Source organism: Medicago sativa, chromosome 8 (genome assembly GCF_051527215.1).
Source record: "Medicago sativa cultivar Bolivia chromosome 8, Bolivia_mono, whole genome shotgun sequence".
NCBI lineage: Eukaryota > Viridiplantae > Streptophyta > Magnoliopsida > Fabales > Fabaceae > Medicago > Medicago sativa.
The window spans coordinates 60,385,665-60,413,567 of NC_140756.1; the positions used below are offsets into that span (position 1 = coordinate 60,385,665).

General features: G+C 35.4%; 2 long non-coding RNA genes and 1 pseudogene across 2 annotated transcripts; all 3 read right to left on the reverse strand.

The window, feature by feature from the left end:
- Positions 1-1,761: 1,761 nt before the first annotated feature.
- Positions 1,762-4,426, reverse strand: LOC146900123 (uncharacterized). Its single transcript, XR_015022979.1, has 2 exons — positions 3,727-4,426; positions 1,762-1,947 (listed from the first exon to the last, which is right to left on the reverse strand). It is a non-coding gene; the product is annotated as an uncharacterized LOC146900123 (long non-coding RNA).
- A 3,423-nt stretch (positions 4,427-7,849) lies between these two features.
- On the reverse strand, positions 7,850-10,296 carry LOC146900124 (uncharacterized). Its single transcript, XR_015022838.1, has 2 exons — positions 9,815-10,296; positions 7,850-8,035 (listed from the first exon to the last, which is right to left on the reverse strand). It is a non-coding gene; the product is annotated as an uncharacterized LOC146900124 (long non-coding RNA).
- A 13,014-nt stretch (positions 10,297-23,310) lies between these two features.
- LOC146900125 (uncharacterized) lies at positions 23,311-27,431 on the reverse strand (annotated as a pseudogene).
- Positions 27,432-27,903: the final 472 nt, after the last annotated feature.

The following is a 27,903-nucleotide window of genomic DNA, read 5'->3' on the forward strand; positions in this document are numbered from 1 at the left end:
TAGTCGAGTTTACCTTATGACATATACTTATCGTACTTTAAACTTGTCTCCGAGCAATCTCGAATTTCCCATAGAAGACTCGTCATAAATTATACATGCTTTTCTTGATCTTGCTTCATTGCATCCCTGTATTCTCGTATACTATGTTTTGCGTAATCAACGGATGCTTGCTCGTTAATTTCTTTCTTTAAGAAAACATTATAATACAACACACGGGTCATTGGCGTTGACAATTTCTCTTTATATAAAAACGTAATAAGTTTGGCCCCAGTCGTTGCTCTAAAATCACGGAATAAGTTGACAACACAACTGTGTCATCTAACTTTAGTTCCCGTGAGTTTAGCCCACTCTACGTGAGTCGTAACAACCGGTACCTACAAAATTCCATTTTAAAATCTATAAACATCAACTCCAATCACCCATATGTGTCTACCTTTCTAAAATCTTGTAAACTTTTGAATTCAACATTTAACGGGCTTTAGCAATTCAATTAAGCAAAACATAGATCCGGGGGTACTCATGACTTCATAAAACCTGAAAATCTTGTGACATTCGTATAATTCTCTACCACTTTACTTTCCATCTCATGTCTTTGCATCCACTTAATCCGTTCCATAAGTCAAACCTTAAAACTCTTGACCCAAGTTCTTCGCCAGCTCCTGCCACGTTAACTTCTAATGTTACCTTGAACCGGATTGATTCCGTTAATAGTTGTCCATGCATTTTCTTCCTTAGAAATCATAGGATGTGATGTGCATTCGATACTTGATGTTATAGAGAGTGTTGGTTACCTAAAAGATTGTAAAAACAACCCCCAATAGCTACTAAGGCCCTAGAGACAAAATGACAGTTTTTGGAAAAACTGAAAATTTTCGCCCCAGTTTCGCTATTAGCGAAATCCTCTGGAGTAATTTCGCTATTAGCCAAATTTTCGCTATTGGCGTATTTTCTAAAAATTAGTTTTCAAGAAAACATACTTCACATAAAAATCTCATTTTCTCAAGTAATCTGATGCACATCATTCATTTTGGTCATCATAAAAAAAAAAAAAATTCATAACTGTTGCACGACAAGCATTAACACCAATCAATTCAATTCACGGCATATTAGGAACCATTGTCTTGTTCATCATATCACTTGACATAAAATTCCACATAAGACTTCAACTTCATCCAACATACATGTGCTCAACTTCATTCACTATTAGAACCTTATTCTCGCTGAACATATAAATCTTTGTTCTCATATCTCAATCCCTGAGAGCTTACTAATTCCATCAACATGTGTCGACTTATCCTTCAATTGTAGTCTCACACTTACGTTCCAGAATATATATATATCCAACTTCTTCACTTACGGATACTTAAAGTATCACTAACATCATACTCGAATTTGTCGGAGCGTTCTTTCTTAACATGCCTTACATTCCCGGAGGATTCACACTTGTACTTGATTAGTTCACCGGCCACCTTTTGGCACGATCAAACTACTTCATCATATACTTCATTCCTCCTGGGTCCTATTCAGCTCTCAGGCATCCATTCCAATCGTCGAATGCTAAATTGAGTTGATCAGGCTCAACTAACAACAACAATTAGAACTTTTACCTGGAACCCAATGGTCCCACTACCTTAGTTGTAATCTAATGACCCAAGGCACGATCTGAATCGACCTGCTCTGATACCAATTGTAACACCCATACCAGACGTATCTAGAAAGTCTGGCACGTGCGTTAATATTAGTACTGGATACATTAAAATATACAACAATTAAAAACTTCGAATGAATAATATTTACATCAAGTTCCGTTCGTATAAATAATAATACAATACAACTCATCCATACGTAAAAATACATCCTTGAAGTCCATAACATCCTGCAGCTTCACGAACGAACCCTTGAAGTAATATCCATCCGGCTCCGAACATGCATAAACATCCTGCTTATCTGAAACAAATAAGGATTGGGATGAGACATAATGTCTCAGTGAGTTCCCCTAATTCCTAGGCTATAGGTAACCTCAAGGGAAAACCTACGGTCACCACGTGTCTACATTACAACCTGACGGTTGATTATACGTGTGTGGGGACTTGCAAACTTAGACGGTAGTGCATACTAGAGCCGTCATAGTCATATCTTACTTGTTATAGGCTTCTCACCTATACATGTCATGGCGGTTGAGGGAACCTAAACCGCATTGCCAAGTGTACGCTATACGTAACAAGGCCTAAACATAAATAACATAGCATATTCATGACATGATTCTAAACCGGACGATTAGGGAAACCTAAGGTCGTCACGGCATAGCTTTCTTTACTTGTCCTATACATATCTAGCTCCCGTCTAATAACATATCATGCTCTTGTTCTTGTTCTTAAACATAATCATACATGGGCTCAATCATGAGCATAAACATAACATAATCATAATCATAATAAACATAATCGTGTCTAAGTTCATTAATTGGTTAGCGTTGAACAAACAGTTATTATCTTGATTCATTTTACGGATAGTCCCGGGTGGAGTAACCCCGAGATCAATCCCATACATGACCGATGTACGTACATCGGACTCCCTCGGTGTCGTGCGGGTCCCTTGCGGCTTAAACCGTTCCCCTTAGGTCGAGAACCTCCCGTATCCCCCTGGCGTGGATAATGAGAGACACGAACACCTACGTCTTGCTTACTCGGTGACATGCGGGTCCCTTACGGCTTGAATCGTTCTCATAATGAGAACCCCTTGTATCCCCCTGATGTGGATACCAAGAGACATGTCACCTACACTTATTAGTCATAGTCTTGTCGTGCATAAGTTAAACATAATCATACATACATGTTTACCTCGGAACCTTGATCGATCCGATTATTGGTAACCTATACTTGTTCATAAACATACCTAATCATGGTGAAGAGACTAACTAGTCAAACCACGGCTTACGTACTTGCTAAATCATACTAGCTCTTGTGCGAAGAGATTACACTTCGCGTCTTATCTTTCTAGGGATTCTTGCTAAACATACTAGTTCTCGACTAGCTAAGCCGAGGCTCTACATACATTTTCTTTCTTAGCTTATTACTACCCCATCATACTTAAGCTCTCTTGAGCCACCCTCGTGTTACATGCTAAGATTGCCACGATTAAGGATGCAAGGATCAATTGACGATGCGTGCAAATTTTCAATACTTACTAAAGACCGAAAATGCCATAAACCCAAGTTATGAGCCGTTTACAAATTTCATGATTTGATAAAGCCAAACTTGTTCCAGTAGAAAGATAAGTAAAAACAGTGAAAGAACACTTCGAAACGATTGCTACGGACCCCCACGCGACTGTCCCCAAGCACCCGAGCGCAGAACAACGCGAACGTTGTCCTGTCTGGGGCGCCTGGCGCCAGAGGGAGGGCGCCTAGCGCTGGCCTCTCTGAGTTTGGGCGCCTAGCGCCCTTGTACAGGCGCAGCGCTGCGAATTCTGCGTTTTCGCGTGTTCCGGCCGCGGGTTTTCGCCATTTTCGACCCAAAACTCGTCCAATTCGACCCTGTAATGCACCAAATCCATCCAACAACATACATAGACTTATTTAAACATATCTCATGGCAATTTTAACATATAAATCACAAGAATTGATCAAGAGAACATTAGGGTTCTAAACCTCACATAAACATAATTCAATCCTTTCTAACATGAATTTACACAACCAAAGGTAGGTAAACTATCTATGGAACTCACCTAAACATGTTTCTTGCATAACTTCAAGCTTCAAGCATCAACTCTAGCTTTTGATTCATTCTCAATCTTTAGCTTCCATCCAAAACCATGCTTAAATCCTTTCCTCCACTTGCTTCTTGCTTGCTAAACCACCTTAATCCTTGCTTGATCATGTTTAGAGGAAGATTGGATGATTTAGAGTGGAGAGGGAGGGCGTGGGTTAGAGAGAAGGAGGAGAGAATTCTCTTCTCAAAACCTAGAGAGAGAAAGAGAATTGGAAATGAGAGATTTTGGAGCCAAAATCACTTAAATACCCCTTTTGCGAGCAATTACCATTATGCCCTTGCCTTAAGCGTGTTCGATTGACTCTGATACATAAGTCCATACTTTACTAATATCACTTAATAATATCCTCCATCGTACATAACATTCTTCACCATACTCGTTTTCTATGACTCTTAGTCCTCTGATACGTTTGTCAGATAAACTTTCCATTAGCAGACGAGCGGGATGTTACACTCTACCCCCCTTAAAGAAATTTCGTCCTCGAAATTTAGAGATCGACTACCAATCATCATGACAAAACTTACCATATATGGTCTGAGCCAAACATGTTCTAATCATACATTATCAAGAAGTTCATCGTATAATTTTCTCATCTTGGTCTTAACCTGCATGTAACTGAACATAGCCTTCTTAATCCTAACATCACTCAAAATTAGGGTCTTCTTAACATATCATGACTCAGAGCTTACCTTTCTAGACATAAACTTATGGTCCCAGACTCGGATCTTACCCGCTTAACATAACCATTCCTAATGGTATCTTGTCATAAACATGAACACTCAGGATTTGCCTTTTAACTGGAATCCTACCAGAAACCAGGTTTGCCCTGCAGTGCTTACTTGTAACGTTAAAACATCTTTTCATGTATACATGATCCTATCGTGTTACGTATAATTCATACATCAGTCTACTTAGTGTACCATGAGACATTTTCCTCACTCCAACATTACTTATCTTGACGATTCTACGAATCTCTTGTCTCTTTTCAGAGTCTTAAGAAATCTTTCGATCTCATTACCATTCCTATTGCACCCAAATTTATGGATGACTCATATAACTTGTCATAGAGAGGTGAAATTAATTACGCCTATACATATAACATTCGTCAACCCATCTCGTAACTTACATGCTCTTAAAACTTCTGAGTTAAACCTTTTGCATTTGAATACTCTTATCATATACTTGTGCGCTTCATAATACTTTTCGAGCAACTTTGTTGGTTACATCAACACATCTTACTCACCATAACAATCGCATACTTCCTAATGTCGCTTCTTGTTAAATCATAACGATACTCGTTCTAACATATTACTTTAAAAAGTTTTCTAAACATGAGTATTCGGATCCTTGGAATGAATAGAGACATAATCTTTTAAAAGAATTTTGTGAAAAATTGTCATGTTTAAATAATTTCGTTTCCAAGTCTCTCAATATCCATTTTAAATTTAAGAGTTTTTAAATCATAGTTCAAAATCTTCATAGCAAGTATCGTGATCGTTTAACAGGTCTGACATAAGAGAGTATGCACTTAATCGTGCATAACTCATGATTTATATCTCCATCCAGAATGAAATTCTTGAACTTTAAAGTAACTTCTTTCTTATTCTTTCTTGACTTACATGCATATCTTGGAGACTCGCATAATTGCATAACATAATTCATATAGGATCCTTGACCCTCATAACATTATCTCATCTCCTCATTCTGAGAACAAATTACGAGAATCTTCAAAACATCATATCCGGTTACGTTCACACAATGTCACCTCATCCTGCATAACACTTCTTCTTTTAATACCGGCCTCACACTTGATAATTCAATCTTTAATTTGAGTTGCAAAAAGAAACCTTTCGACTCTTACCTGCATTTTTTTTTCTTGTCATAGCACATATCCTTACATATATCCTTCTTATCATACTTAAATAAAGTCATATCCATTATGCCTTTGTCATATTCTTCGCTGACCGGATCAGTCTCATTACTTATTCAATATTCCGAGAACTCCTCGCTTGTTCCATAATACCTCTTAAGAAGACTCTTACTTTCAAGTTCCATGGTTACTGTCCGAAACTTTATCTATTAACTTTCGTTGCGCCACTCTGATTCCCACCAGTTAGCTTTAACCAATATTCTAATCCATTAAGACAACTGAAACTTTACATATGAGCATCATCTTCTTGAACTCTTGTCAAGACCTATCATGTGGTAACCAATGCCAAAATCTTACACCTTTCATTACCTTATAAGGTTGAATCTCACGGTAGACTTGTCACATTACCATAATACTTTACTTGAGGATAGACCCTACTTTCTCCTTAGTCGAGTTTACCTTATGACATATACTTATCGTACTTTAAACTTGTCTCCGAGCAATCTCGAATTTCCCATAGAAGACTCGTCATAAATTATACATGCTTTTCTTGATCTTGCTTCATTGCATCCCTGTATTCTCGTATACTATGTTTTGCGTAATCAACGGATGCTTGCTCGTTAATTTCTTTCTTTAAGAAAACATTATAATACAACACACGGGTCATTGGCGTTGACAATTTCTCTTTATATAAAAACGTAATAAGTTTGGCCCCAGTCGTTGCTCTAAAATCACGGAATAAGTTGACAACACAACTGTGTCATCTAACTTTAGTTCCCGTGAGTTTAGCCCACTCTACGTGAGTCGTAACAACCGGTACCTACAAAATTCCATTTTAAAATCTATAAACATCAACTCCAATCACCCATATGTGTCTACCTTTCTAAAATCTTGTAAACTTTTGAATTCAACATTTAACGGGCTTTAGCAATTCAATTAAGCAAAACATAGATCCGGGGGTACTCATGACTTCATAAAACCTGAAAATCTTGTGACATTCGTATAATTCTCTACCACTTTACTTTCCATCTCATGTCTTTGCATCCACTTAATCCGTTCCATAAGTCAAACCTTAAAACTCTTGACCCAAGTTCTTCGCCAGCTCCTGCCACGTTAACTTCTAATGTTACCTTGAACCGGATTGATTCCGTTAATAGTTGTCCATGCATTTTCTTCCTTAGAAATCATAGGATGTGATGTGCATTCGATACTTGATGTTATAGAGAGTGTTGGTTACCTAAAAGATTGTAAAAACAACCCCCAATAGCTACTAAGGCCCTAGAGACAAAATGACAGTTTTTGGAAAAACTGAAAATTTTCGCCCCAGTTTCGCTATTAGCGAAATCCTCTGGAGTAATTTCGCTATTAGCCAAATTTTCGCTATTGGCGTATTTTCTAAAAATTAGTTTTCAAGAAAACATACTTCACATAAAAATCTCATTTTCTCAAGTAATCTGATGCACATCATTCATTTTGGTCATCATAAAAAAAAAAAAAATTTCATAACTGTTGCACGACAAGCATTAACACCAATCAATTCAATTCACGGCATATTAGGAACCATTGTCTTGTTCATCATATCACTTGACATAAAATTCCACATAAGACTTCAACTTCATCCAACATACATGTGCTCAACTTCATTCACTATTAGAACCTTATTCTCGCTGAACATATAAATCTTTGTTCTCATATCTCAATCCCTGAGAGCTTACTAATTCCATCAACATGTGTCGACTTATCCTTCAATTGTAGTCTCACACTTACGTTCCAGAATATATATATATCCAACTTCTTCACTTACGGATACTTAAAGTATCACTAACATCATACTCGAATTTGTCGGAGCGTTCTTTCTTAACATGCCTTACATTCCCGGAGGATTCACACTTGTACTTGATTAGTTCACCGGCCACCTTTTGGCACGATCAAACTACTTCATCATATACTTCATTCCTCCTGGGTCCTATTCAGCTCTCAGGCATCCATTCCAATCGTCGAATGCTAAATTGAGTTGATCAGGCTCAACTAACAACAACAATTAGAACTTTTACCTGGAACCCAATGGTCCCACTACCTTAGTTGTAATCTAATGACCCAAGGCACGATCTGAATCGACCTGCTCTGATACCAATTGTAACACCCATACCAGACGTATCTAGAAAGTCTGGCACGTGCGTTAATATTAGTACTGGATACATTAAAATATACAACAATTAAAAACTTCGAATGAATAATATTTACATCAAGTTCCGTTCGTATAAATAATAATACAATACAACTCATCCATACGTAAAAATACATCCTTGAAGTCCATAACATCCTGCAGCTTCACGAACGAACCCTTGAAGTAATATCCATCCGGCTCCGAACATGCATAAACATCCTGCTTATCTGAAACAAATAAGGATTGGGATGAGACATAATGTCTCAGTGAGTTCCCCTAATTCCTAGGCTATAGGTAACCTCAAGGGAAAACCTACGGTCACCACGTGTCTACATTACAACCTGACGGTTGATTATACGTGTGTGGGGACTTGCAAACTTAGACGGTAGTGCATACTAGAGCCGTCATAGTCATATCTTACTTGTTATAGGCTTCTCACCTATACATGTCATGGCGGTTGAGGGAACCTAAACCGCATTGCCAAGTGTACGCTATACGTAACAAGGCCTAAACATAAATAACATAGCATATTCATGACATGATTCTAAACCGGACGATTAGGGAAACCTAAGGTCGTCACGGCATAGCTTTCTTTACTTGTCCTATACATATCTAGCTCCCGTCTAATAACATATCATGCTCTTGTTCTTGTTCTTAAACATAATCATACATGGGCTCAATCATGAGCATAAACATAACATAATCATAATCATAATAAACATAATCGTGTCTAAGTTCATTAATTGGTTAGCGTTGAACAAACAGTTATTATCTTGATTCATTTTACGGATAGTCCCGGGTGGAGTAACCCCGAGATCAATCCCATACATGACCGATGTACGTACATCGGACTCCCTCGGTGTCGTGCGGGTCCCTTGCGGCTTAAACCGTTCCCCTTAGGTCGAGAACCTCCCGTATCCCCCTGGCGTGGATAATGAGAGACACGAACACCTACGTCTTGCTTACTCGGTGACATGCGGGTCCCTTACGGCTTGAATCGTTCTCATAATGAGAACCCCTTGTATCCCCCTGATGTGGATACCAAGAGACATGTCACCTACACTTATTAGTCATAGTCTTGTCGTGCATAAGTTAAACATAATCATACATACATGTTTACCTCGGAACCTTGATCGATCCGATTATTGGTAACCTATACTTGTTCATAAACATACCTAATCATGGTGAAGAGACTAACTAGTCAAACCACGGCTTACGTACTTGCTAAATCATACTAGCTCTTGTGCGAAGAGATTACACTTCGCGTCTTATCTTTCTAGGGATTCTTGCTAAACATACTAGTTCTCGACTAGCTAAGCCGAGGCTCTACATACATTTTCTTTCTTAGCTTATTACTACCCCATCATACTTAAGCTCTCTTGAGCCACCCTCGTGTTACATGCTAAGATTGCCACGATTAAGGATGCAAGGATCAATTGACGATGCGTGCAAATTTTCAATACTTACTAAAGACCGAAAATGCCATAAACCCAAGTTATGAGCCGTTTACAAATTTCATGATTTGATAAAGCCAAACTTGTTCCAGTAGAAAGATAAGTAAAAACAGTGAAAGAACACTTCGAAACGATTGCTACGGACCCCCACGCGACTGTCCCCAAGCACCCGAGCGCAGAACAACGCGAACGTTGTCCTGTCTGGGGCGCCTGGCGCCAGAGGGAGGGCGCCTAGCGCTGGCCTCTCTGAGTTTGGGCGCCTAGCGCCCTTGTACAGGCGCAGCGCTGCGAATTCTGCGTTTTCGCGTGTTCCGGCCGCGGGTTTTCGCCATTTTCGACCCAAAACTCGTCCAATTCGACCCTGTAATGCACCAAATCCATCCAACAACATACATAGACTTATTTAAACATATCTCATGGCAATTTTAACATATAAATCACAAGAATTGATCAAGAGAACATTAGGGTTCTAAACCTCACATAAACATAATTCAATCCTTTCTAACATGAATTTACACAACCAAAGGTAGGTAAACTATCTATGGAACTCACCTAAACATGTTTCTTGCATAACTTCAAGCTTCAAGCATCAACTCTAGCTTTTGATTCATTCTCAATCTTTAGCTTCCATCCAAAACCATGCTTAAATCCTTTCCTCCACTTGCTTCTTGCTTGCTAAACCACCTTAATCCTTGCTTGATCATGTTTAGAGGAAGATTGGATGATTTAGAGTGGAGAGGGAGGGCGTGGGTTAGAGAGAAGGAGGAGAGAATTCTCTTCTCAAAACCTAGAGAGAGAAAGAGAATTGGAAATGAGAGATTTTGGAGCCAAAATCACTTAAATACCCCTTTTGCGAGCAATTACCATTATGCCCTTGCCTTAAGCGTGTTCGATTGACTCTGATACATAAGTCCATACTTTACTAATATCACTTAATAATATCCTCCATCGTACATAACATTCTTCACCATACTCGTTTTCTATGACTCTTAGTCCTCTGATACGTTTGTCAGATAAACTTTCCATTAGCAGACGAGCGGGATGTTACATGATGTGTGGAGCAAGTAATAATCAAGCAACCAAAACAAAGTGTATGGAAGTTATAAACACAAGAAAAAGTAGAAAACAACGAGAGAAAAGAAAGAGAGAACGCACGAAATTTGTTTGCCTAGTTCGGTCAAAAACTGACCTAGTCTGGGGAGAGAGCAGCCCTCTGTTCCACTATGTAATGAGTAAATTTACAAAAGAGATATCAATGGGTTACAAGAATAAGTCTCCCTCATAATTCTACCCAAAGTCTCAATCTCTTCCCGTGACCAAGAGACTCAATCCTAATAGTGTTTCCCAAGGTGACTCAACCCTAACCCTAGTGTTTGTTGCCAAGAGCAAACTCTATACAAACCCTAGTTTTATTGTTGACTTCTAAACTCTTGTTTTCAGACTCTCTACCTCAAGGTTTACATCTGATACAAGGTTTATATTTATAAAAAAAGTATCCTAAAAAAACTGGAACAAATCTAGACCCAAAAATACGTTTCTGTTTTATTTCCTGCAGTCAAAATCGGCCACCGAATTGCACCATTCAGCCACCAAAAAATGTCGAAACAAAGGCCATAAAAAAGATAGCAAAATCGGTTCGGCCACCGCATTGTCACCTAAAGAAACTCAATTTTGAGTCACGTTCACAACACTTCTAAACAATGTAAGGGAAAGAAGAAGAGTTGATGAATTCATGATATTAGTTTGAGGAATCCGTCGCAGAATGAGGGGACACAAGTTGTTGTTGTTGTTGACTCCTGGAACTAAAGGTCATCACCTTGGAGTTAATCATTTAAAATCATGTAATCAAGAACAAATTTTTGGCATCCCTGTAGCGGAATTGGATAGGACTGAATTCTCAATTTGTTTTAGCTAAATTTCCGATAGGAGTGGAAGAAGGTAGTGTGACCTGCCTTTATTTTTTTAAATCAATGCTCTTCAAGTTGTCTAGTAGGTAAATTACATTTCCCAACTTGAATTGCACTCCGCACCATCTCCCCTCTTGTTATCATGTAGCAAGTATAAGGATGGAAAGAGGTCAGGCCATTCGACAGAGGTCTACTATCTAATCTATTTAAAACCTAACTCGATCCAGTTCGTTTAATAAAAAGTCAGGCTTAAACTTTTTATAAAATTATTTAATTAAATAGACCAAGTTAAGACTCACAAAAGAGCCTATTAAGCCCATCAAGCTGGCCTATTAAGCTTTGTGTATATAGAATATCTTTTATTATTGATATCGTTGAAGTTTTTTTTCATAAACTCAAGCCTTCATATGATTTTGTTATTTGGTAGCGGATACATTGGTGTGATTAAACCTTCGTAAAATTTTGTTATTTAGTATCAGACATATTCGTGTGCTTTAGGCCTTCATAAGTTTCGGTATATTTAGTAGTACGCTTATTGGTCTTGATAGGCATTAGTATAAAATATGCTTTCAAGCTTCATCAGGCATTAAAGGCCAGGTCAAACCTAAAAAATGAGCCTATGACGGGTAATAGGCCAGAATCAGACCTATAATTTTTTATGTAAGTCAGTCTTAGGCCTTACAAAACCTGGCCCGGCCTAGCCCATTTCCACCCCTAAGCAAGTATGAGTTAGAAGTCTCACATGCATTGGAAGAGTAGAGGTTGAGCACATTATAAGATAAAGGGCACATAAACTCATTGCCTTAAGATTTTGGATAAAAGTGTGGTGTCTCTCTCTTGTTGTTTCTTTTGCCTAATATGGGTGGTCCCCCCGGCTCCACTGGTGACCCAACATTGGTATCAAAGACGTGGTTCGACAAGGGTTCAAACGGATCCTTATGTCAAGTCTTCCTGACCAAGGGTGTTCAAGTGGCGGGTTCCATTAATTGGTGCCTCTAGCAACAACGGTACAAGTGCAAGTGCATGCGGATGACACAACTTTTGCTTGAGGGAATCATGAATTTGATGGACTCACACTTGAGGGGGAGATTGTTGTGATTAAAAGTATGAGCTAGAAGTCTCACATCGGTTAAAAACAAAGATATTGAGCACTTTATAAGTGAGAGGACCCATAAACACATTTCCTAAAAAAATTGGGTGAAAGAGTGGTGTTTCACTCACTTGTGTGGCTGCTCTTGCCTCATGTGGATGGTCCATCGAGTGGGAGTTTATAAACAAGAAATTACTTTAAAAGGATATATTTGATTAATATTCATTTATTTTTCAAGTAAGGTATGAGCGGAAAAATTGAGGAAAAATGATAAGTTATAACCTTTAAATTATAAGTTACTTGAATTAGATAATCAATATAAGTTATAAGCTAGTAAAAGTAAACTATAAACTCGTGATAAAAAAATGTTACCAAACGCGTCCTTTTTTGGTCATTTGAGCTTATAAGCTATAAAATTAAAATGTGGCATTCTCTTTTATTAGATGAAATTTTTACCTGTCCCACCAAAATTATACGTGACCCACGTGATTTAATGTGATTCATATCAATTTTAACGGATAAAAAAATGTGTTAGAAAATGTGCAGCAGACGCAAAGATTTATTGAGAAAAAAAAAGCGTAGTGTTAATTATCACTTCCGCAGGACAACGCATAACAAAATGCCAATTTCATTCCTATAAATACCCGTCTCATGAATCTTGAAACCTCAGTCCAGTTGTGTAAGAATCAAACAAAATTTCATATGGCAACTTCGAAAGTTCTAAGCATTGCTCTCTTTGTGCTGTTGGGTTTAAGCATGTGTTTTGCTACTAGAAAACTCTACGACAATCGTGATTCTGAGGATTTTGGACGATTTGACGGCTTTCACCCACAAGGTTATCACCTTCCAGTTCCACAAACCACTGGATCCGGAGGACTTCTTGGAGGACTGCCTGGTGTACCAGGTGAAGGAGGTTTGGGTGATGGAGGACTGCCTGGGGGTATAGGATCTGGAGCACTGCCTGGAGGACTTCGTGGTGTACCAGATGAAGGAGATTTGGGTGATGAAAAAGTACTTGGAGGACTGCCTGGTGAATATCCTGGTGGTGTGAATTCCGGTGGAGACGGCTATCAACCCGTTGGTGCAGAAGTTCCTGGTGAAGGAGGAGATGAAGGACTGCCTGGTACTGGACCAGTTGAAGGAGGTCTGGAAGATGGAGTCCTGCCTGATGAAAGAGGAGTTCTGCCTGATGAAAAAGGCTATGTATAATATAATGATGGTCATCACTAAATCTATAACGATATCTTCATAAATAATATCTAGCTCTCCTCGTAACCATATTATATATATAGGTTGGTTCATATATATAGATAGATCAACAAGAATAAGATACTGTTGTAAGGATGTTTACAAACTTTGATTAATAATATTTACTTTGCATGTATGTCTGAATGTTGAATGAATGCATATTGATCTGGAAATGGAACTACAATATGGTTCGATCTGGTACACTAATATGTGATCTACTTAACAGAGACGATCAAAAGTACAAAAATTTAAAATCCAAATTTCTTGCAAACACAAAATTAATCCTACATTCATGCAGTCACCACATCATAATTGTTGGATCGATGGACACTACATATCTTAATATCGGGATTTTAATTTGAAAAAATAAAATAAAATACTTGAAAGGAGCAAGTTAAGGCGGAGCTGAAAACTCCACTGGACTATAGAGAACTTGATGCATGGAAAATTTAACAATTTGTAAAAAAAAAAAAAAAAAATAAGCAAACTTCATGATAGAGTAATCTTTGTACCATTGAATTTTTGGTGTAATGTGTTAGTTTGCATGTAAAGAGGCTATCATTATTTAATTTGTTGCATTGAGTTTAAATATATATTATACTTCCTGCAATTCCCTTTGCTTAAAAACAAAAAGATAAATAACTTAAAATAAATTTTAACCAAAATTCAATAATCCAACTTAACTAGCAGTTCTCAATTCAAAAGGCTATCTTCAAAATCCAAATATGTTTTTAATTTTGGATTTTTAAACACGATGTTTTTAAACACGATGAAGAAGAAAAGAACATATGTCACAATTAAAGTATCGTACTATTCTGAGACATCGTCTTATAATTTCATTATTTCTTATTGATGAGGTTTTTCCTATTTGTTGTAAGGCGTTCCTATGACATGGGCAGATCAATGTGTATGGGTTTGGGGCTTTCGCCCCCACAACGAAAAAAACACCTTTAAAAATCACTGATAAATTTTATTTTTCGTTCATAACATAATAGTTATTTGTTTATATAATAATTGTTTTAAAGAAAATAAACATAGAACGTCGTAATAGATAAAACATAATAAATTAGTACTAATATTAATCATTTATTCTTCTAAGTTTGATCACTTCTTTAATACTAAGCACACAGAGTGCTACAACATACATTATATAGACTATTTTGGGAGATTTTTTCCTTAATAAATTTGTGTATTTGTAAAAGATTATACTAATCAAAGACTATTTTTTCCCCACACAGATAAATATTTGGATCTGCCATTGGTTTTTGGATACCTTTGATTAGCATGCAGTTTAATGTAAGAAGCTTTTTGGCTTCAAAAACATACATGACTTTGTTAGGAATGTCCTTTTTTTATATATATTTAGGTGGACAGGAGTATGATGAAGAAGACACTTCTGAACTAACTTCTTGATTGATCCACAGTAGCATTACCAGTGCAGCTTGTTGTTCAATTTTCTTTTCATTCCTATGTAATTTCAAATACACTCTCAACTATTTGTAGGTTCCAGTAATCTATTTGTAGCAAGTTGCTAGCAAAACACTTTCTAATACTTCCTTCTGAACACTTACAACAAAAAATTGTTGCAATTGGAAGATAATCTTGCAATCCCGTTTCTTTTATATGCTTCTTCTAGCAAATTGGAACAAAATTAAAACCTTTAACAATTTTTAAAAGAGGTTTGCAATTGTAATTTCAACTGTAACATCACAAATTTAAGTTATCTGCAATTGCAACACAATTTTAATCAAGAATTTATTTAGCATAAGTTTGGTATCCCGTTGGATTTTAATGAAATAGCACAGCTGCCGTCTTCGAAAAAGCCTATCATTGTAGCTTTGTATATTCACGTTCAACATGAATTGCACTTGCGTGACATAATACTACATGACATTTGCCAATTCAAGTATGGCACGTGACATTTGATGTGTCAACTCAGATCCTTATATATATCATTAACCATATATCTTTTCATATCATTAAGCATATCCTTTATTATAAAAGCTAAACTTGCCAAGCTAGCAGTTAACCCTAAACACTCCAAGTTTTCCCTCCTTTGCCAGCATTTAATGCGATCATATCTCCCAACTAACCACTAAACCCTCAAACATTTGTCATGACTTTTGATAACGTTTAGTCAACTATCTAATCATTATACAACATAATTACAAGAAACTAATTATAGTCAATTATGACAAAATATTATATTCTATCACATAAAGGATGTTGATTGGGTAGTTTGAATAGAATATATACAACTAGGAGTATTGTGTAACGTTTAGTCAACTATCTAATCATTATACAACATAATTACAAGCAATTAATTATAGCAAATTATAACAAAATATTCTATTCTATCATTATGTACACACATATCTATGATTCAAACTCTCCATTCCACTCTATATATACATGTGCAATGGCACCCTCCTTTGTTTGCAGTTTACATTCAACTATAAAGAATTCTCTCAACGCATCATCGAACCTCTAATGGCTGAATGTAGGCAAGTTTCTATATATTCGTTTATGCAGCTTATAATTAAGTTTTTTGTTATCACTGTAACAAAGATTTCGAGCAACACTCAAAGGGCCATCATATTTTTGTGACTAATAGTGCATTGAGCAGTTCAAATGTACACTATGTCTTATATTAATGACAAATGTTGAGGTTAGAAAGCTACAGGGTATCATTCTAAGCATGTGCACGTGTATTTAATGCCCTTTTAGCATTGGCTCCCTTCAATTGAACTTCTACATGCAAGAGAATTGAACTTTTACATGCAAGAGTTACTTCAAGAGATTATAACCGATGAAGATGGTAAAAACACTAATGTGACTTCAAATATGGTAGTGTATACACGAGACAATTTTGATTTGACATTCAATGTAGTTTGTATTTATCAAGTGTTTTATTTCTATGTATCTTTCAATTTGTGGTTAATATTTAACGTGTGAATGACCCATGCGGAGCACGGGTAGAAGTCTAGTATCTTTTCAATATCAAAGATTTTAATGAAAAAACACGTTGTTTAAAAACTTTAATCAAGTATTTAGGACTACTGTGACTTTTATTAATCTGTACCAGAATCATATTCTTCAATACATTACCGGAACATTACGGAATCACATTCTCCATCATCCATGTCTCACACACTTAAAAATTATTGTTAGGTCGAGAATGGATACATGTTGTTGGTGATGTTCCTTCTGCAACCCATCAATTATTTGGGACAAAGAAGGTTGTGTGGAGCATGTAAAAGCGTATCAATCCATTTACAAAGGCACACATGCTGGAATATTAAACATTGCTAGATTGTTGAAGAGTCTCGATCCTCATAAAAAGTTCGGTAAAAATGATAATGAGGAAGAAAGCGTAGGTTGGGATTTGAAAGTAATTGGTATGATGAAAAATGGAAATTGGAAGCACAAGATCCATTGACGTAGTAGATTTGGCTGAAGAATGTGAAAAACCTTTGACCTACTTACATTAGTTCACTTTTGATGAAGACCTCAGAAGAGAAATTATTCAAATTCTTTGAGAACTCTAATATTTTTTTGCATGGGATTGCAAAGACATAGAAATTGGTGGAGCATAGATTGCCTTTAAAGCCAGGAATGAAGTCAATCAAGCAAGACCAAAAAGGTTTGTACATGCAGTCATCACAAAGATTAAAGCAGAAATTGAATGATTCTCAAAGACAAGTTCATTCGAATTGCATGGTATACATTGATGATGTCTATGAATCAGTCGAAACATCTCAACTTCCAATTATCTATAAATTAAAATGTTAATTTCAAATTTCATTTAATAACTAACATTTTGGGGGCATCTGATAGACCCAAAATTCAAATTACATTTCAAAAAAGATAATTAGCCAAAGTCAAGTGACAATTAATGTATGTGGCTTTATGAAATGCTCATATATATTCAAAGAAGCCTTTCGTTGAAAATTATATAAATGCAATTCGAAGAAAGCTACCCTTGAAGATAGCATGCATATTAGAAACGTTCCAAATCATCAAAAAATAACTACCATGTAAAGATTGCAAGAGAATTTCAAATTGGTGGTTTCATTTGAGAAATTCAAAAGAATATATATATATACGCCCCAACATTCAAGATTCAAGAGAATTTTAACGAGTATCTTTGGGGTATATGTTAACGAAAAAACATATATAATGTAATGAAGATTTTTTTTTTTTATGAAAAAACATATATATACGCCCCAACATGGCTGATTTAATTTGAAGCATTATCTCACAATTGTGATATTTGAAAATTTCACATAGATTAAGAAAAGAATATACTCCCTCCGTTTCAAAATACATGTCCAAGTCAACCACTTCACATATGCCAATGTACAATTTTGACCGTTAATATCTTTAATTATCTAAAGTAAAAAATTATAAAAATTTAATATTTCGAAAATATTTGTCGAGACAAATCAAACAACATCTTACATGTTAATATTTGTATTTATACATTAGTTAAAAAGTATGGTCAAAGTAAGTCAAGTGAATAGTGCACATTGTAAAAATTGGACATGTATTTTGAAACGGAGGGAGTATATAAAAAAGAAAAAATAATAATGATTATGCTAAATCATCCTTATTAATTATATGTGCATTATCATTATCATAAATTAGCGTCAAGACATGTAACCAAAAAAAATTAGCGTCAAGACAAACATGAATGTGCTCTTCTTTCCACTTTCATCAATATATTGAATTGAGAATGATGAAAGTATTATAAGACCCTTTTGAGAAAAAAATTCATCCCTTTTTATAAGACCCCTTTGCTATTTTCAATTACATTAATTATTTCTTTACCACCATATCCCTATTTATTTTGCATCTTTTTCTTCAATCAACAATAAATATTATGTTGAAAACATAAACTAACTATCTATCTTAAGGATAAAATTGTAAAAACAATAGTAATTATAAACAAATTTAATAATATTTCCAACTTTCTTAATTCCCGTGATTTTAGTAAAAGGGTCCTATATTTAGAGACGGATGTAGTAAAAAGTTTAAAGCTGTATCTCATTCTTAAAAATATTAAGTTATTTGATTGGTAAGAAATGATAAAATGGAGGAATAAAAAAGAGTAGTTATTAAAAGGTAAGATTCTTGTAATAAAATAAAAAAAATACTCCCTCTGTCCCAATTTAAGTGAGTATTTTACCATTATCATAAATGCAAAGTAGAATATATTGAATTGAGAATGATGAAAGTATTAGAGTTATATAATTAGAAGAAAAAAATAACTTTTTTTTGAAGGAATTAGAAAAAAGTAATTAATATTGCATTGAAAAACGAAATGGGTCAGTTATTTTAGGATAATATTTTTTTACAAAATGCTCACTTATTGTGGGATGGAACGAGTATAAGACATGGTATATGAGATTAGTTTGATGGTAATAAATACACTTTGTCATAGGATTCAATATTCGATAACGTTTTTACAAAATGCTCACTTATTGTGGGATGGAACGAGTATAAGACATGGTATATGAGATTAGTTTGATGGTAATAAATACACTTTGTCATAGGATTCAATATTCGATAACGTAAATGCGAGGATTAAGAAAGAGAGCTAACAAATGTATATTTTCAGTTTCAGCAATCGAATCATGAATCGAATCATGAATACTTAAGAGTAAAATGGTTTGAAGGTAATTTTTTTTGGTGGTGGCTAGGGTTCGAACCCCAGACCTTGCATATTTTTATGCATTGTCCTGCTTTTATGCATTGTCCTGCCAACTGAGCTAAGCTCACTAAGACGTTTGAAGGTAATTTAGATATATTTAAAATAGGTTACATTAAAAAGATTATGTACCTTTTTATTAATAGTATAGATGTAAATTGAACTCCTCAAAATATAAATTGAAAGATAGAATTTATAGATGTAAAATGAACTCCTCAAAATATAAATTGAAAGATAATTGGTAGAACCCGTTTGGGTGTATGACTATATGTTAATTTCTTTTTGTTTCCTTTCATTTCCACTGCTTTATATGTAAAATTGTAAATTTTTGAGACACATTATACTTATAAGGGCTCTCTGTTGGTGTTAATATATTCTATTTTTTTTAAGGATATTCTATTTTTGTTTGTTAAAAAAAACTTCACAGTGATTGATATTATATTAAAAAAAAATAGGAGGATATAATATTAATTGAATAATACACTTCGAAACTAATCAATTTTGCGTAGCAATTATTATGAAATAGAGAGGGTAGTGTCTTAAGACCATCCACAATGATGGTGTTTCACCTATTTAGCACCAAGTTAAATATGCACCTCTATTGTGGAGTGATATTTATCAGTGCTTACATAGAAGGGTGCCTATATAAGGACCTTTTCTCTCACTTTTCTTTTTTTTTTTTTTGTAAATTTCATTGAATATTTTCTAATGAAATAAATGAGTATTTTAGAAATGTAATAAGTTATTATTAAGACATATTAGTAAATTTTGTTGTGGTGGTGGGTTAGAGAGATTAAGTGCTTGTTGATATTAAAAATTTATAAAATAAATGACGTGTACATGTGAGATCCGGTTAAACACCTAAATAGGGAAGCTCCATCGTGGATGGTCTAACTCATTATCTTTTCCTAGACTCTTTGTCTTTTCTTAATGAAAATTAACCCTTTGCCTTCGTTAACACGGAAGATTTGCTCTTTTATTTAGTCTACAAGATTTGCGAAATCTAAGCTCCCTAGCTTGCTAGAATACGGCGTAAAAAAAACTAGCTAGAGTACGAATTTCATAGATGTATAGGTTTAATTATTATTTACCTAAATTAAAAGAAAATAACATATTCAAAGCAATATCCTATAACTTTTTCTCTATCTGTGTGGACGATTTAATCAACACACAAAAATAAAAAAAATAATAAATAATATATGCATGTAAATGGTAGACAATCAATATTACACTATTACTCCCTTTAATTAAGTGATTGTTTTCAAGAGATTAATAAATTTTACTAAATGACAAGAAATTTGTTTGAAGTTGTTTGTGTTTGAATCATGATCTTGATCTCACTTAATTTATCTTTTAATCAAACTTCAGATTACTAAGATTTCATTATCATATAAAGTGGAGGGTTTTAACACCAAAAAAACACTTTTACTTCCTCTGTCTTTATTTATAAGAAAATTATTTACACTTTTATTTTTGGGTTAATTAAGTTTTTAGTCCCTATAAATATTCACAGTTTTGTTTTTAGTCCCTACAAAATAATATCACACTTTTTAGTCCCTGTGACATTTTTCTTAAGCATTTTAGGGACTAAAAATGCTGATGGAAAAATTTTATAGGGACTAAAAAAGTTGTTGGAAAATTTTATAGGGACTAAAAATGTTGATGGAAAATTTTATAGGGACTAAAAAGTGTGATTTTATTTTGTAGGGACTAAAAACAAAATTCTGAATATTTATAAGGATCATTTACTTAATTAACCCTTCACTTTTTAACTGTCATTATTATAAGAAAAAAAACTATAAAATCATTAAATAATTAATGCATCTGGTCTATAATGTAGAACTGATACATTAATTATTCAATGAATCTAAAAAGATCATTTTTGCTTATAATTAATAGTGACCGGAGAGAATGCGTATTTTACCATTAAAATCAACTCAATTGATCATTTTCTTATTAATCATGTAAATATCAAATGGAATACCTAATTTAAGACAGAGCGAGTAATAATTGCAGGCCTAAATATGCATAACTAACATACATTTAAAACAAATTTATTACTTAAACAATTTTTTTTAATGGCTGTTAATTTTTTCTGGAAGTTCTTGTAATAAAGGATACAGATAGAGTTTAGTTCAATTGGTAAAAACGTTGTATATTATATGCATTGACCGAAGTTCGAACCTCAGACAACTCAATTCTTCACATTTTAAATTTGTGAACTCCAGTCATTTAGCTACTTGACAAAAAAGATACAAATAGAATATTAGCAAGTTGCGTATTACAAAAACAAATAAGCTATTTCTAGCTATAATAACGAATTAATGTTTGCTAACCATATAAACTAAACTAATATTTGAAAATCCATCAATACACAAAAGCAAGAGCTTAATGATCAATGTAGCGTTGAGACGTACATTTCGTGATCGTCTGTCTGCTTTTTTTTACTCTAATATGTATAAATTACGGAAAATATTTTTTATAAGAATTCGTTTAAAATTGTTTTGATTTTATTTAAAATTATAAGTATAAATAATAGATATTATGCAATTTCTTTTGGTAGCAAACTATTTTTTTTTAATGATATCAACAATATAACAAATGTAATATAAATTCCTATTAAAACAAAATTTTAAATTTTCTTTTTGTGAAATATAAGTCGTGTGGATTGCTCAACATATCATGTCATGCCATTAAGCATTTTTTTAAAGTATATGTTAGTAAAGAAATAATGGCTTAATTACCTTTTTGGTCCTCTAACTATTTAATTGGTATCGGTTTGGTCCTCTAACTAAAAATTGATTTATTTTGGTCCTCTAAGTTTGTGACCGTTACTACATTTCGTCCTCTCCGTTATATTTATTCAAATTCTGTTAGGGTTGTGCATAGATGGCAATTAAGAGCTGATTTGGCAATATATGAGTCAGCACTATATAATCGTGTGGGTCTTTAATGGTTTGTTCTTCTTGTTCCTTTTTCCCCCAAAAAATTAGGGTTCCATCTTCATCTTCCTCCAATTCGAAATCCTTCTTCATCTTCATCTTCCTCCAATTCGAATTTTTTCTTCTTCTTCTTCTTCTTCTTCTTCTTCTTCTTGTTCATTTTCGTCACTTCACCATGTCCAGTGCAAGATCTCGATTTAACCGAAGAAGCAACAACGAAGGTGGAAGGGTCATGTCCGGATCTGTAAGTTCTGGGTTTAGGAGACAAATTCGAAAATGCCAGTGTGGTGAGTTTGTAGTTTTGAAGAATGTTACTGAAATTACAAACCCTAACTGTGGGAAGAAGTTTTGGGGTTGTAGGAATTGGAGGAACCGAAATGATAGTGGTTGTAACTATTTTCAATTTGTTGATGATGATGATGATAAATGTGATGATGTTGATGAACGTGAAATGAAGATTGCAAGGCAAAAGAAGAAAAATGGAAAGTTGAAGAATGAAGTTTCTTTCCTAAAGGAAGAGTTGTGTAATAGTAGGAGGTGTTGCAAGATTGCTATAATGTTTGGGGTTGTATGTTTTGGGTTTAACATTGTGCAAATGACATTGTTGATGTCAATGTATCTAAAGTAGTTTAAGTGTGTTTAGAGTAAGATGATGAGGGTTTAGTATGATGAGTCAAATGTGTATGCAGTGAATGTTGTTGATGTAATGTTCATGCTCTAATGTAATGTATATCCTGAATTTGTCAATGCAATGGTTAATTTTCTGAAACATAATTCAATAATGTAGTTCGTGGTAAATGCTTAATTTGTTATAGTCATGTTATAATCATGACTGATAAAGGTGAGAAACTTTCAAAAGGTTATCAGTTTCTTAATGAATGACAAAAAAATAATGGCTGCCAAATATATCATTTTTCTCAATTACATAAACATGAATGAATGATAAAGGTGAGACCAATTCAAAAGGCATAACACCATAGGTTCTCAGTTACATATTATGTCATCATTATAAAAATGAGACCAAACTCAAAAAGGCATAACACCATAGGTTCTCATTACATAAAAGCATCAACAGAAATGGTATCAAACCATTATCATTACATCAGCTCAAAATATGAAAATAAAGAGTAAATAATATTATGATAGCTTCTTCAAACCCAAGGTGGTTTTGTTGCACTCTGTTGACCCCTTGTGACAGGTAACTTCTGTCTTTTAGTGTTGGTAGTGGTTGTGATTGGACCTTTCTTTTTGCTTGCTTCTGAGTTGGATCCAACCTGTCTCTTGGCAGCACCTAGTGTCTTTGCAGCAGCTGGTGTCTTAGCAGCACCTTGTGTCTTGGCAGCATCTGTTTTTGCAGCAGCTGGTGTCTTAGCAGCACCTTGTGTCTTGGCAGCAGACTGTGTCTTGGCAGCAACATGTGTGGCGGCACATTGTGTCTTGGCAGAAGATTGTGTCTTGGCAGCAGCATGTGGGGTAGTACCTTGTGTCCTAGCACCTTGTGTCGGAGCAGCACCTTGAGTGTTGGTGGTTCTATTTGAGGCATGTGAACCTATGGTGGATGTCTGAGTAGCAATTGGTTGTGTAACAGGTGGTTGAGTGGAAGTGGTGGTGGTGGTGGTGTTGGTTGGTTGCCTTAGGGAACCAACAGTTGGTTGAATGTGAACTGTGGTGGTTGCAGTAGGTTGGTTGACACTAGTTGTCTGAGACTGTGACTCAGGTTGATTTTCAGTAGGTGGTGGGGGTGGTGGTGGAGGTAACTTACATGTTGACTTATTATGGCCAAATTGTTTACATCTACTACACTTTATACCATTCCTTGCTCTCTTCATCTCTGAATCATCTCTTAGCAACTCAGATGGGTCCTTGTTTCTCTTTTTCTTAGGCCTACCTGGTTGTCTTTTAATGGGTGGGGGCTGCAGGTCAGTGTATCTAGTTCTTTCCCACAAAGATCTACCATTGACAGGATATATGATATGCCTATAACATGCTTCATGCTTTTCTTTCCTATACTCATCAGGAACAAAATCATACATGTCAAGTTCCATTTCTCTAATACAGCAAATAGCATGGACACATGGTAGGCCAGTCAGTAGCCACTTCCTACATGAACTCTCTTTCTTACCAAGACACACAGACATTTGATCCCTAGTATTAGAAATGTGCCAAACCTCAACAAAATCTTCACCAGACCTCCTGTTTCACACATACATATGAACCATAACAGTTACTAATAATATCAGTCACTATTTAATCATAACACCTTAATAAGGCAGAGGACCAAAATGATACTAATAAATAAAGTTACAGGACCATTTTAAAACCACTTTTAATATTTAGATGACCAGATTAAAACTACTTTAAATAATTAGATGACCATTTTAAAACTACTTTAAATAATTAGATGACCACTTGATTGTAAATACCATCATACCTTAGTAGCCACTTATTTGTAAAACAAACTTCTTTTTCCATCTTTTTCTTGATGTTAGGCAACACACTGTCAGGATAGTGCTGAATTTTATGTCTGTTGTTCTCTCATCTTTCCATGATGTAGACTCTTATTTCCTCAAGCATGGTCACAGCAAGTTTTGATCTAGGACCCACAATGACAGAGTTGAAAGACTCTGACATGTTGTTGACCAATGTGTCACACTTAGGGTCAGGCTTGAAATATGATCTGCTACATCTCCTTGTTGGTATCTTAATGAGATACTTGAAAGCTTCAGCATTGATTGCTTTTATTTCCTTCATAGCATCCATCCATGCATTTGGATATGTAGCTTTGGCAGCTTTCCACATCAGTTCCTTCCGTTTCTTTCCAGGGTAATATTTTTTGAAATTGTTGTACAAATGCCTGACACAAAATCTATGATCAACATCCTTCAACAACTCATCCATAGCTGGCAGCAGCCCCTGCATAATCATTATTTGGTTTCAATTAAAAATGTATAAAGTTATTTTACAAATGAGTATGTAAATTACAAAAGTACTTATGTAATACCTTTTGTTGGTCACTAATGAAAGTGTACCCTCCACACTTAACTGGACCACCAAGATCATTCACTAGCAGTTCTAGAAACCAAGCCCATGTCTCTTTTGTCTCTCCTTCCACAACAGCATATGCAATAGGGAGCATTTGATCATTTGGATCAGTCCCAATAGCTGTCAACAGTTGACCACCATAATAAGTTTGGAGGAAGCAACCATCTAATCCAATTATAGGTCTGCACTCTTTGAAACTTTCTTTGCATGCCTTAAAGCATATGTAAACCCTTTGGAAATGAGGATTCAGATTAGCATTTGGATCTTATAACTCATCTTCACTAGGTACATATGGTGTACTAGTTATCTTAACTATTGACTCTGGATTTGACCTAAGCAGCTCATGACAGTAGTCATGCATCCTGACATACTGCTCCCTGAATGAACCATCAACTCCATCAAAAGCCATGGATCTTGCTCTCATTGCCTTTGTCTTTGTTATCTTGATCATCCACTTTTCATTAGTCTTGTTGATTATGGTATCAATTTTCAAACTTGGATTGTCTCTAACATTAGGCTCAAGTTTAGAACTTAGCCACTTAGAATTCAGCATCTTCACCTTGAAGCTCCTACTACATGAATGCTTGGGACCAATTTTCCTTATCTGCCAAGTTTCCTCATTTGGTATCTTGCCACAAAAAATGTACCACAAACAGTTACCCTTACCCTTGCAAATAACCCTCACCCTGATTTTATCATTCTTCTCAAACTTAATTTGCCTACTAGAATGAATGCCATATGTCCTCATTGCATGGATAAACTCTTGTTTAGTACCAAAATATGTACCAACCTGCCACTTATAATCATACATTTTGGTTGGTAATTTGAAAGTTGGAAACTTCTTCCTACTAGACCTCTTTTCCTCACTTTCACTTCCACTATCAAGTTCATCTGAGTTATACCCCTCACTGTCACTCAATCCTTTCTCTTGTCCCTTACTTGCTTGACCAGTTTCAACCCTACAATCCAGCTCCTCATCATCATCATCAGGCACAACAGATCCAGGCATACTGCTTTCAGTTGGAACATCTTCTTCATTCACAATATTATCTGCTATAGATGGCTCAACATTCTTTTCCTCAATGACAATTTGTTTCCTAGGTCTGCCCCTCTTCCTCTTTGGTGGAGCTGTAACATGTACCTCTGCATCAGCACCCCCTGCATCTACAGTCCATGCATAATACACATAAACCAAAAAAAGACACTTATTAATACACATACAAGATTCAAGTACAATTATGAATAAACCTAAAACAAAAAAGGACAATTATTAATACACATAGAAGTATGTAAAGTAGAAAAGTCAGTAATTAATACCTTTAGTAACAGAAGCCTCTGCAGAAGGTGGGTCTGCAACATTTGTCTCACCAACCTCATGTCCTTCATCACCATTATCAGCATTAACTCCCTCTTCGCCAATACCACCAATCTCAACTCCTTCATCACCATTATTACCATTAACTCCCTCCTCATCAATACCATCAAAGTTGTCATTGAGCACAAATTCATCCTCACCTTCAAAATGAATGTCATAAGCACTGTCATCACTATCCTCATTCAACTCAACACAAAAATCATCTTCTTCTACAACAGCCTCCTTGCCCTTGTCTTTTACCTTACTAACACCATAAACTTCCTTACCACACCCTTCTAAATTCTTTTCTGCAGTATGAATGTCACTTGCACCATTTTCATCTAGCCCAATGTCAATGTCATCTAGCCCAACTGTTGGCCCAGCTTCCTGTTCACCCACATGTGGCCCATTATCTTCACCAATAGTTTGCCCAACTTTTTCAGTGGGACCAAATGTTTATGTCTCCACTCCTGCTTCAGTGGGGCCCACACCAACATTATCCTCTGCCACATCATTTGGTTCTTCAACAACAATGGGCCCTACATTATACTCCAATACCTTAATAATTTCTGGTTGTGAGACTGGGTGAATCACATAAATATGTGCCTTTCCTTCAGATTGTGTTATAGCTTGAACCCTCCTAGAACATGTATCATGTTCCTTCAACAACACCATCTCTTCAGCCATGTAAGGGTCATAATACAAAATAGAGTCCACATCCTTATACCCTAAAACTTCAAGATTACCCATAATTTCAAAATAGGGCCAGTAATCTGGATCACACAACCATGTAATCTCATCACCTTTGTATTCATCATGCTTCAGCACTTTAAAGTACCCCTGGTGGTGAACCACCACCTCAAACTTATCCTCCATCACAACTCGCCCACAAATCCTAATAAAACAAATATATACAAATATCAACACAACAAGATCACCACTATTTAATATTTTGTTTAAAAGAAAAACCCTAAACCACCAACCGCATACAACAAAGGTTAAAAAATTGCACTTTTTAAAACCCTAAACCGAACATAAAACCCTAAACCAGATACCATAAACAAAAATCCCTAAAACCAGAAACCAGATTCAAAAACCCTAACCCAAAAAAAGTAACCCTAAAATCCAAATTTTCGTTTAATCCAAACAGCAATACGAAATCAAATCATAGAAATAGAGATAGAGATTAAACCAGAAACCAGATTCAAAAACAATAACCCAAAAAAGTAACCCTAAAATCCAAATTTCGTTTAACCCAAACAGCAATACGAAATCAAAACAAAGAGATAGAGATTAAACCTGGTTTCGATCGGTGAATCGCAGTGAAGAACACGTCCTTCGTTTTCCT